This window comes from Leguminivora glycinivorella, chromosome 2 (genome assembly GCF_023078275.1).
Source record: "Leguminivora glycinivorella isolate SPB_JAAS2020 chromosome 2, LegGlyc_1.1, whole genome shotgun sequence".
Classification (NCBI taxonomy): Eukaryota; Metazoa; Arthropoda; class Insecta; order Lepidoptera; family Tortricidae; genus Leguminivora; species Leguminivora glycinivorella.
The window spans coordinates 28,698,063-28,708,208 of record NC_062972.1 but is presented as its reverse complement, the minus strand read 5'-3'; the positions used below and the strand labels follow the sequence as shown (position 1 = coordinate 28,708,208).

At 37.5% G+C, this 10,146-nt stretch overlaps 1 protein-coding gene across 1 annotated transcript in view; it reads left to right on the top strand.

The window, feature by feature from the left end:
- The first annotated feature begins 4,879 nt into the window (after window positions 1-4,879).
- The window catches only part of LOC125242212, a 45,072-nt gene continuing 39,805 nt past the window's right edge, over window positions 4,880-10,146 (top strand). Inside the window, exon 1 of the mRNA XM_048150938.1 lies at window positions 4,880-5,043. The gene's annotated coding sequence lies outside the window, so the exon portion shown is untranslated. The remainder of the gene's footprint in view (window positions 5,044-10,146) is intronic.

Genomic DNA, 10,146 nt, shown 5'->3' with positions numbered 1-10,146 from the left:
GAGGTCATGAGATAATCCTCGTGGTACTAGAACAGTCAAAGCTTCTTACCACGCTAAACAGTCCCATGCATTCCTTAAACATCGCCATTAGAATTGAATAGCCAGCCTTGGCGACATCCCTTTGTATTTTGTCTCCGCAGACAACTAGGTCGTGAGACCATCAATGTACCTATGTAACACCAACACTGAACAGTGACAGCACATAATTATTATCTTTCGTGAACCTTAGGGCTTCGACATAAAGTTTAGAAGTGATATGTGAGTATTCTTATTTATTTATGTGAGTCTTTGTGTGGATGCACTGTAGATACCTACTCTATAGACACAGTTGACTTTGTTGTGGAATTGTACACTAAAATACCTACTTCGTGTGGGCCAACATAAACAAAAGAGCACACTTAACTTTTCAAACCAAGGCTCGTGTCAATTGTGATGGAACCTACCTGTTCCTCTCACACTGCCAAGGCTAGAGTGGGAGGCAGGACCATTGTTCCGTGGGAACACTCGTGAGTCACTGCGACGTGCTGTGGATGCAATAGGAAATAAGACAGAAACATTATCCTATATCTATTATAACTTGAGCCCTAAACCAGTATATATTCTGGTGAGTTGAAGGTCATATTATGCTGGATTCTTGTAGTTTGTAGGTGATGGAAGCCTGACTTGACACCTTGGGCTAATGGCTATTACGTGGACTTGGAAAATTGTTTGCCTTGCTTCACTCGGGTTAAGAGAGACAAGGAAAATCTCTTTTTTAAGGATTTCACGAGTAGGTACCTATTGCAAAAAATACCTATAAAAATACTTCTTGAAAACAGACTAAAGGCCAGTTGAATCAACCACAGTTAACAAACACATCAACGTAACGCAGTAGAAGTATATCGTCACTACTTTGAAAAAATCTCGTATCTCACGCTGCTCCTCAAAGTTAAAACGCAGTAAGTCTACATGCATTCCATACATACTACAATTTTCTTTTCATTGACAGTCGAAGATACAAGTTTTTTTTAAGTAGTGACGATATGGAAATTCCCATACAAAAAATTAACGAAAGCTCTACACGGATTATTCGGTTTGGTTCCACCGACCCTAAAAGCTTCAGCCAAGATCCTTATTATCATAAACATTTACTATTTCCTGTCGCTGTCCCGCAGCGTATGGTCCCACCTTTTTCCGAGCATAGATCATCTGCAAACGTATAAACTTGGCTCTTAATTGACTCGCATTGTGCGTGCGTGGGCGCAGATAATCTGCGATCGGCCTTTGTTGTGAATTCCGAGTTGATTTGTGCCGTTATTATTTCTGTGATGTGACTTACTCATTCTGCAGACATACAAGGTGGCCTTTTACTAAATTCAAAAAGTATCTAGTGCCTTACCTATTCGTTAAACCTATTGTCTGAAGGTAAAGGACTTATAAATACAAATTACAATTGTATCTTTGTTTATTTTTCTTACATACATAACAACAACATACAATCACGCCTGTATCCCATAAAGGGGTAGGCAGAACACATGAAACTACTAAAGCTTCAGTGCCACTCTTGGCAAATAAGGGGTTGAAAGACAACGAAACATTGCAGTGACAGGTTGCCAGCCTCTCGCCTACGCCACAATTTAACCCATATCCCATAGTCGCCTTCTACGACACCCACGGGAAGAAAGGGGGTGGTTTTTTTTTCTTAACCTTCTTTTTAACCCTTTGAGCCTTTTATTGTTGGTTAATAATAATGACTCCACGGCCGATACGGCCACGGCGACTGCTTTCAAGTCCGTTGCTGTCTCAGATGTGCTCGCCAATGGCTGACGTAGCCGATCTTGTTGGCAAATGTTCGTGGACACTGCGGACACGTGAGCACACCATTAATATAGTTATATTGTATTGCCGCAGGTGGTCGGGCTTTTATTTCATCGCGCTTGGAATCTAGCTCTGAGCGCCGTTGATGTTCGAAGTCCATTACCGTAGTATTTATTTTACTCCGCCATTCAGTGCGTACGGCTGCCTGCTGTTCCCATCGCGAGGGCTCTATACGACACTTTTTCATGTGCCGTTTAAGCACATCCTTGTACCTGAGGAATTGGCCGCCCTGTTTCCGCTTGCCTTCCTCAAGCTCAGAGTAAAAGATGCGCTTAGCCACACGCTGGTTGTTCATTCGCGAAACGTGACCGCTCCACCGAAGCTGACGGCGCATGAGGTATACCTCAATTCCACCCACATTTGCTCTACGCAGAACTTCGGTATTCCGGACACGATCAGACCATCGGATCTTCAGTATCTTGCGTAGGCATCTGAGATGGAATCGATCCAACATGCGAATATGCCGGCGATAAACAGTCCACGTTTCAGCAGAGTAAAGAAGGTTAGGCAGCACGACAGCCATATACACGGATATCTTTGTAGCCAGTTTTAAATCATGTGAACTAAGGACCTTGTGGTCTAACTTGCCGAAAGCAGCAGCTGCAGCCCCAATTCTGCTATTAATTTCGGCATCAAGGTCACACTTAGCTGTTAATGTACTCCCCAGGTAACGGAACTTGTCCACTTGCTTCAGCTGGTCCTCACCGAGCTTGACGACCAGTGCCTGTGGACTGAGAACGTCTAACGACATCACCTCAGTCTTCTTGACACTGATCTTGAACCCAAATCTGCAACAAGACTCGTCGAAACTGGACATAAGCTTTTGCATGCCTTCCGGGGACTCAGTCACAAAGCACAAATCATCTGCATACATAATCTCTGTGATTACGGTGTATGAGACTTTTGTGCGTGCTTTAAATCTGGCCAGGTTAAAAATGTTGCTATCGACGCGATAGCGGACGCGAACACCTTCGGGGCATGTTTGTAAGACTTCTCGTACTACGACTGAAAAATATAGTGCGAATAGAGTGGGTGCTAGGACGCAACCTTGCTTCACCCCGCATGAGACGGGGAAGAAGCCCGATTCTTCATTAACGTTGTTGTTGGTTATTGTGCATTTCTATATTATGTAATTGTCCTATCAAGGTGTGCCTTAAGGAGCAGTTGAAATTTTCATCAGTCTAGTCAAAGTCTTTGGTCTTTATATGAATAATCAAATCATCTCTGGCCTAGCACATTCGAATCCCGGTAAGGGCATTTATTTGTGTGATGAACAGAGATATTTGTTCCTGACTCATGGATGTTTTCTATGTATATAAGTATGTATTAATATACCTACTACTACTCTTTAAATTTCCTAGCCTTGTAATGAAAACATTCCAGCTACAGGCGGCCAACCAAATATTTGTCGATAATTAAAATGTTCTATAGGAATTAAACCTTCGCCCGTACATTTTCAATCAATTTTTAAGTATTATAGCTCGTCGATGATTCCGCCAGCGTCAAGGTTTAGAAAAAGCACGCGTTTTATGAAGACAATTGGCCTGTATGCCCTACAATTTTCATTTTGCCGCATTTTTTTTAGTGCCAATATTTTGCTGACTGTTTATACATATGTATAACAAAATTGCAAGTCCATTTATATAACCAAAACAAATATATTTACCTACTCGTGGATTCCCAACGCGCTCTCCCCTTGAAATCCTTGAACCTCCTCGTTCTAGAATGAAATGTGTCGACTGTCGAGTAACCTTCGATTAACCCCTCGTATGCGGCCTGGCCGGCCTGTCATTGTTGATTAAGATTACTGAAAAAGTGACCTTGACATTTAAAACAATAAATTCAAATTAACATGCACGTACCCGTGTCGAAGCTACTATGGGATGGTAAATCCACGAATAACGAATGTCCACGTGAGGTTTGCTAGGTATTTAAAAAAAAGTATGCATTAAGGAATTTGATAGATACAGTTCTCTACACAAAATTTTATGGATTTTTTGTAAAACTGTAGAAACATATTTTTAAATTAAAGGAAAAATAGAAAAATATGTTTAACTGCACCAATTTTATAAATATCTGACCATGGTCTAAAAACTAGGTCCGCGCAAGAAAGCAGGCCTAGCCCGAATACTCGCACTCAACATGAATACTGAACACGGTAACGGTTTGGAACTTCCGACCGTCCTCGTCTCTGTATGGAAACTGATGTGTATGGAAAGTATTGACCTCTTCATGAACGACTCTTTTGGGTTGTTTCACGAGTTAGGAATATCCTCTTCGCACGTATATTGTACGACGTTTTTCAGTAGGTAAATATGGTTAAGTTTTGGCCTGACAAGAAATGGCCTACTTTGCGAACTAGTGCGAAAAAACCACTATATCGTCACTACTTTGAAAAAAACTTGTATCTTCTTCTGTCAATAAAGAATATTGACGAAAAGAATATTGTCGTATGTATGGAACACATAGATACCTTAGGTACTGCGTTTTCATTTTGAAGGGCAGTGTGAGATACGAGATTTTTCCAAAGTAGTGACGATATGTAAATTGTATCGATACCTATTAAAAAACTATAGTTAGACTCAACCAATTAATTACATCATGAATAAATTCAGCGCCAACAATTAAAAGTTCTACTAAAACCCGCCATAATTTACATACGAACCTGTTTGGTAAACGTCACTTTGACACATTGCTCATTTTTCATGATAACATCATTAAGTTACTGAAACATGTCATTATGTTTGAAACCTTACCAGCTATGCATTAAAGTGCTTCGTTGACTGCACAGTTTTGCTCTTTAAGTTCCATTTTAATTAAGGAACTCCAAATTCAAAAGATTCAATTGAAAATATAGCACTAAAATAATTGAACTCTAAAATAAAGTAATGAAGTACAAAACTCTCTGTATTTTCCTGTAGCCGTACACTTCTGAACTTCTAACGTCACTTTGACACATGCATTCCCGCGTCCTAAACGCCAATCACAAGCCAGTACCGCGCGGCGCGCCGACGCGAACGTGCGTTCGATTTTCAAATGTTTAAACTTTTAAAAGTTAATTTTAAAAAGAATACGTTTCGAGTGTTTATTTTTTAAAACCGGCCAGTGTTTTAATTGTCTTTGGAAGTGTGTTGTGATTTTATTTTTAAAGGATTCTTTATAGTGGCGTTCGCGCGTTGTTGGAAGGTTTGTTAATTTAAATATTAAGTATGAATAACTTGTGTTGCGAAATGTTTTTTGTCAGGCCGTAGGGCCAGCGGGAGGTTTGAGAAGCTTTTTGCCTTTTTTGTTTTTATTAGCTGGTTCTTTTGCTGAGTTTACGAGTGGACTTTGGATGTATGAGATTCAAGTTTATACTTAGTGATACTTATAAAACTTAAATACGTTTACAGCAACTTTTGTAACGAATAACGATACGTAATTTGTATATTGTCTTCAATTATTCGATTTATTTTACAACTGTTAATAAAATTTCTTAATAAAACATGTTAAGATGATAAGTACTATATTTGTATTGAATACGGTTCTAAGAAACTAGAAGGAAACGATAACTATGTATATTTATAAGTTAAAACTTTTAAGGATAAAGTCTGTCAAACTCATCACCTAAGTATTTACATACCTACATCGTCACCTAAATATATTTTAAAGCTGCAAAGGCATCTGCTGCATATAAAATACCTATTACTTCTGATTCACTTTAGAGATCCATGTGTAATACGACTAATCTGTAACTACATGTAGAAGCATTAAATGAATACAAAAGTTCCCCATCAAAGAAATGAGACTTGTTGGAATTCATAGTAAATATTTCATTGCTTTTACCCCAATTTCTCATTAAAGTTACGAGGATTTTCTTACAGGAAAAAAGAGGAAACAGACAAACATACACTACCGTAAAACTTGCGACGACTTTCGGAAAGTTTGCATTTTTAAAAGACTATTAAATTTATTTTAGGAATTTTATATAAGTAGTAACTTTTAGTCACTGGTCACCGCGAGCTAGTACCTAAACTATGAGCTAACGGCTATAAAAACGAACAAAAGATAATCGTGCCCGTGTAAATAAAAGAGACACGGCGATGTTTATAGTTACTCGCTCAGCGGTGAGAGCTATCAAAATCGCCGTGTCTCTTTTATTTGCACGGGTGTGCTTATCTTTTATTCGTTTTTATAGCCGATAGTTCATAGCTTACTAGCTCGCATTGGGACCAGTGCCTTATGTAGGAACTTATAAAATTCCTAAAATAAATTTCTATAGGACGTCGCACCTGTATTTTAAAACACCCCGTTTAACGGTGTTGTAAAAACATTACGCACTCCGATTCTATATGTTTATAAATAATAGTTCTAATACACAACTGACGATACTAGTAGACTATCAATAAAAAGCCTGCCAAGTGCGAGTCCGACTCGTACACGAAAGGTTCCGTATTATAACCCCTGATGTTTTTGACGTTTTTAACCCCCGACGCAAAAACGACGGGGTGTTATAAGTTTGACGTGTCTGTCTGTCTGTGTGTGTGTCTGTCTGTGGCATCGTAGCTCCCGAACGGATGAACCGATTTAGATTTAGTTTTTTTTTGTCTGAAAGCTGAGTTAGTCGGGAGTGTTCTTAGCCACGTTTCATTAAAATCGGTCTACTACGTCGCAGTCGGGGGTTTTTTCAAAATTTTAATTATGTGGTTAGGTTATTGTAACATAAATACGTCATCTGTGATGTCCAACTATCACGGTTCATGAGATACAGCCTGGTAACAGACGGACAGACTGACGGAGTAGGGTCCCTTTTTCGCTTTGCGTACGGCACCCTAAAAATCCGTATTGTGTTAAGAATGAAGTCACCTTTGTTTACAACAAGATTCGAGATGTTATGACTATTATGAGATACCACTTGTTCAAACAGGTATTTGTTTGCTCCTGTTATATACGGAGTGCGTACCTCAGAAACTTTCGTTATCTGCGTCTTTGTTACTCTTGCATATGAGCGATAGAGAGGAGAACGAATGAACAACATGTGGTTCGTGGTAGGACCTCAATAGAAAAGAGTTCAACGCGTGTCGGAGCGGGAATTCGTATTTTCATGGATAAAATGTAGTTCATGATGACGTGTTTTTAAACGATATGTACATATTTAAGAGTTTCCCTGATTGTTATTTCATCCTAGCCATAGAAAGACCAGGGTGCCTAGCCAAGACAATTTTAAAAAATCTATCTTCTTATCGTGTCGAGGTTCCTTTCTTTTTATACAGTACATACATACATACATACATACAATCACGCCTGTATCCCATAAAGGGGTAGGCAGAACACATGACCCATATCCCATAGTCGCCTTCTACGACACCCACGGGAAGAAAGGGGGTGGTGAAATTCTTAACCCGTCACCACACAGGTTTTATACAGTAGATGCCCAAAATCTTTGAATGCAATTTGTTTCGTTTTAAAAATAACCCCAAACTAAGCGAAGCTTGTACAACTATGGGTGTTAGGCGACGACATACTTATATGGATAAATACATACTTATATGTATACATAAAATGAGCCAGCATAATGATTTAAGGTAGTTTTAAGGGCCTGACTTATCTTTCCACCTCTGTATACCAATCACCACAGGTAGACTGGAAGACCTTTTAAAATTATTTCTTTAATGGTTTATAGCTTTTGTAAATGAATTAAGAGACTATTATAACAATTAAAACGGATAAAAAAACATTATTATTCTTTCGCATTAACAAACACAATGGCAATCGTTATTTTTGTAAGAATGTTATGCCAGAGTTATTTAGTGTTGCATAATTACAGCATAAAAACGATTATTATACGTTGTAAAATATCCGTTCATATCTACTTAAAATATTTCTACTTCATTTGCAATAAATAGCATTGTAAACTGTAGGCACAGAGTAATTACGTGTATTTATTCAGTCATAAGTCATAATATATGTATATTACTTTAAGAACAATTTTCATTTTAAGTAGTAGTAAGATGTACTGTCTGTAGGTAGTGTATATCTAATAGGTGGATTGTTATTTAGATATTAGAATATTAGATAAGATGGAGCGCATCGCCAACAAACTGTTTTACAGTTTGGCGAAACTTTAATGATATGCTTGTGTACATTGTCTTTTTTGTAAAAAAAAAAAAAAACCTACTATTGTACTTAATATATTACTCTAGACTTTAAGTATGTACATATTTTTAATAAGTATTGTCCGGTTCGCGCGATAGATGCTCATGAAATAAAACTATGGAAACGGATTATATAAACGGATGAAATGTAAATCCATTATATGCGATATAATCCGTTTCCATAGTTGTTTTTTACATATTTTTAATTTAAGCCTTAGCGCGTTTTCACATTAGCCGATTCGATATCATATGAAAAATGTCAAAGGCAAAAATCTAAAATAACGCCTTTATTAATTACGCACAGACATGTGTATGCCTATTTAAAAAAATCTGATGACTATATAAGTATAGGATCCGTATTTCGTTTAGATAAAGTCTCACTTTTTCGGATTCCCCGAGAGAGGGTGCGCTTAGTTTGGGGCCGACGGATTTATATTTTTTTAGCTTATGCTAATTTTGGCAAATCATCAATTTATATTTGTATATACACGGTGTAACATTACTGAAACACCACCGAAAGATTTTAACCACGCATTTCTGAGGGCAAAATAAAGATAAAATGTGATATGACGTCAAGCAAATTTCGCAAAAAAATTTTTTTTGTGTATTTTCTTTATGTATTTTCACATAAAAAGTACACGTTATTCGTAAAACTGGCACTTAAAATAAAGATTGTAATTTTTTTTTCTAAAAAAATACTTTATTTACAATGTGTCACTAATTGCTTTTTGATATCTATTCAACGAGGATAATTAGTTAGATTATGCCCGATAACGGAATCATCGCCATCAAAACAGCGTTTTGTTCTGAGAAATAATAAGTATGTAATTGTTATTTTTTTAAATGCTTATAACTCTGAAAGCAGGCGAATTCCAAATAAGTTTATATGACATAAAGAAATACGCTTTTAAAATTATTCGGTTTTCTCATGTTACACCGTGTATATCTGATAGCTCATGCTTCAAAACGCGGTGTCCGCTATTTCACTAGACATTTTTACGCAGATAGCAGTAATAGTGATAATTTACATATTCGTAGGTTACACGTTACGTTTCACAATCCACAATGCGGTGTTTTGTAAGCAAATTAAGTATTAGTTCCAAAGGTTGAATGGAAATGAGATTCTGCTGCATTTGATGTTTGATGTTGTTGTTTATTGTAAACTTATATTTATACCTTTTAGATTGATATTATACACCTTGTTTTTATTGAATTCCGTTAACTTTAAGGGAAGGTTCTTTAGATCAAATATAATTAATATCTCTAAGAAACTCTTACGTTTATCGAGTTATTAACAAAATAAAGATAATTACTGAACACGTGAGTGACAGCCTGTACCAATTCCTAATGTTATTTGTTTTGACATGTGCCGTCAATCTCTTGACACTAATAACTTGAATGTTATTCTCAAGGGTCTCTCGCAGTAATAAATTCGTATGTTATGTATGAAAATGGTTTAAAAAAAATTTTTGCGAATTTAACTAAAAGTGATATACAGGCTGGTTCCTGGTAATGAACCTAGCTACTTGTTGAATTAAACGGAAAACAAAAAAACACGGTGTAGATCTTGTTGCGGCAAACATGGTGTCGAAATGTCACCGTATATTCTATCACAAGACTAATACTTTTTTACATTCGGCTACGCACACTGATTTATGGCCAGCACAGTAGTAAAAAACAAGAATGCGATTTTACTACAGTGCTGGCCATAGGCCATATCACACACTATTTCCGTGGTATCATTCGGTATGGCCTTGACGGAAGATCAGCGTTGGCCCCCCAGGCTAACACCATGCTAAGTAAGGACCATTTTCGTGATGTTATGTGTAAATAATTTTCTGTTGTTGATTTGTATCTACTTATGTGTAGTTTTTTTTTCCATAAATAGAAATATTTCTATTTTGAAGGACCAGTGGCTGGCCGGAGCCAATCCTTTCGCGGGTCGGACATGGCCCGCGGATCGTACTTTGCTCACCACTGGCTTATACTGTAGGAGAGTGTAGGTAGAGGGTCAACCGGTCGCCAAAGTTGAGCGCATTCACGTCGCTTGCGCAAAGCATTATCATTTCAACCCGCTTCACACGCCAGGTTATACAATTTGAATAACTAGAGTAATGTAGTTCGGAACTAGTGAGTTTTGAGTTTGAATGTGGCT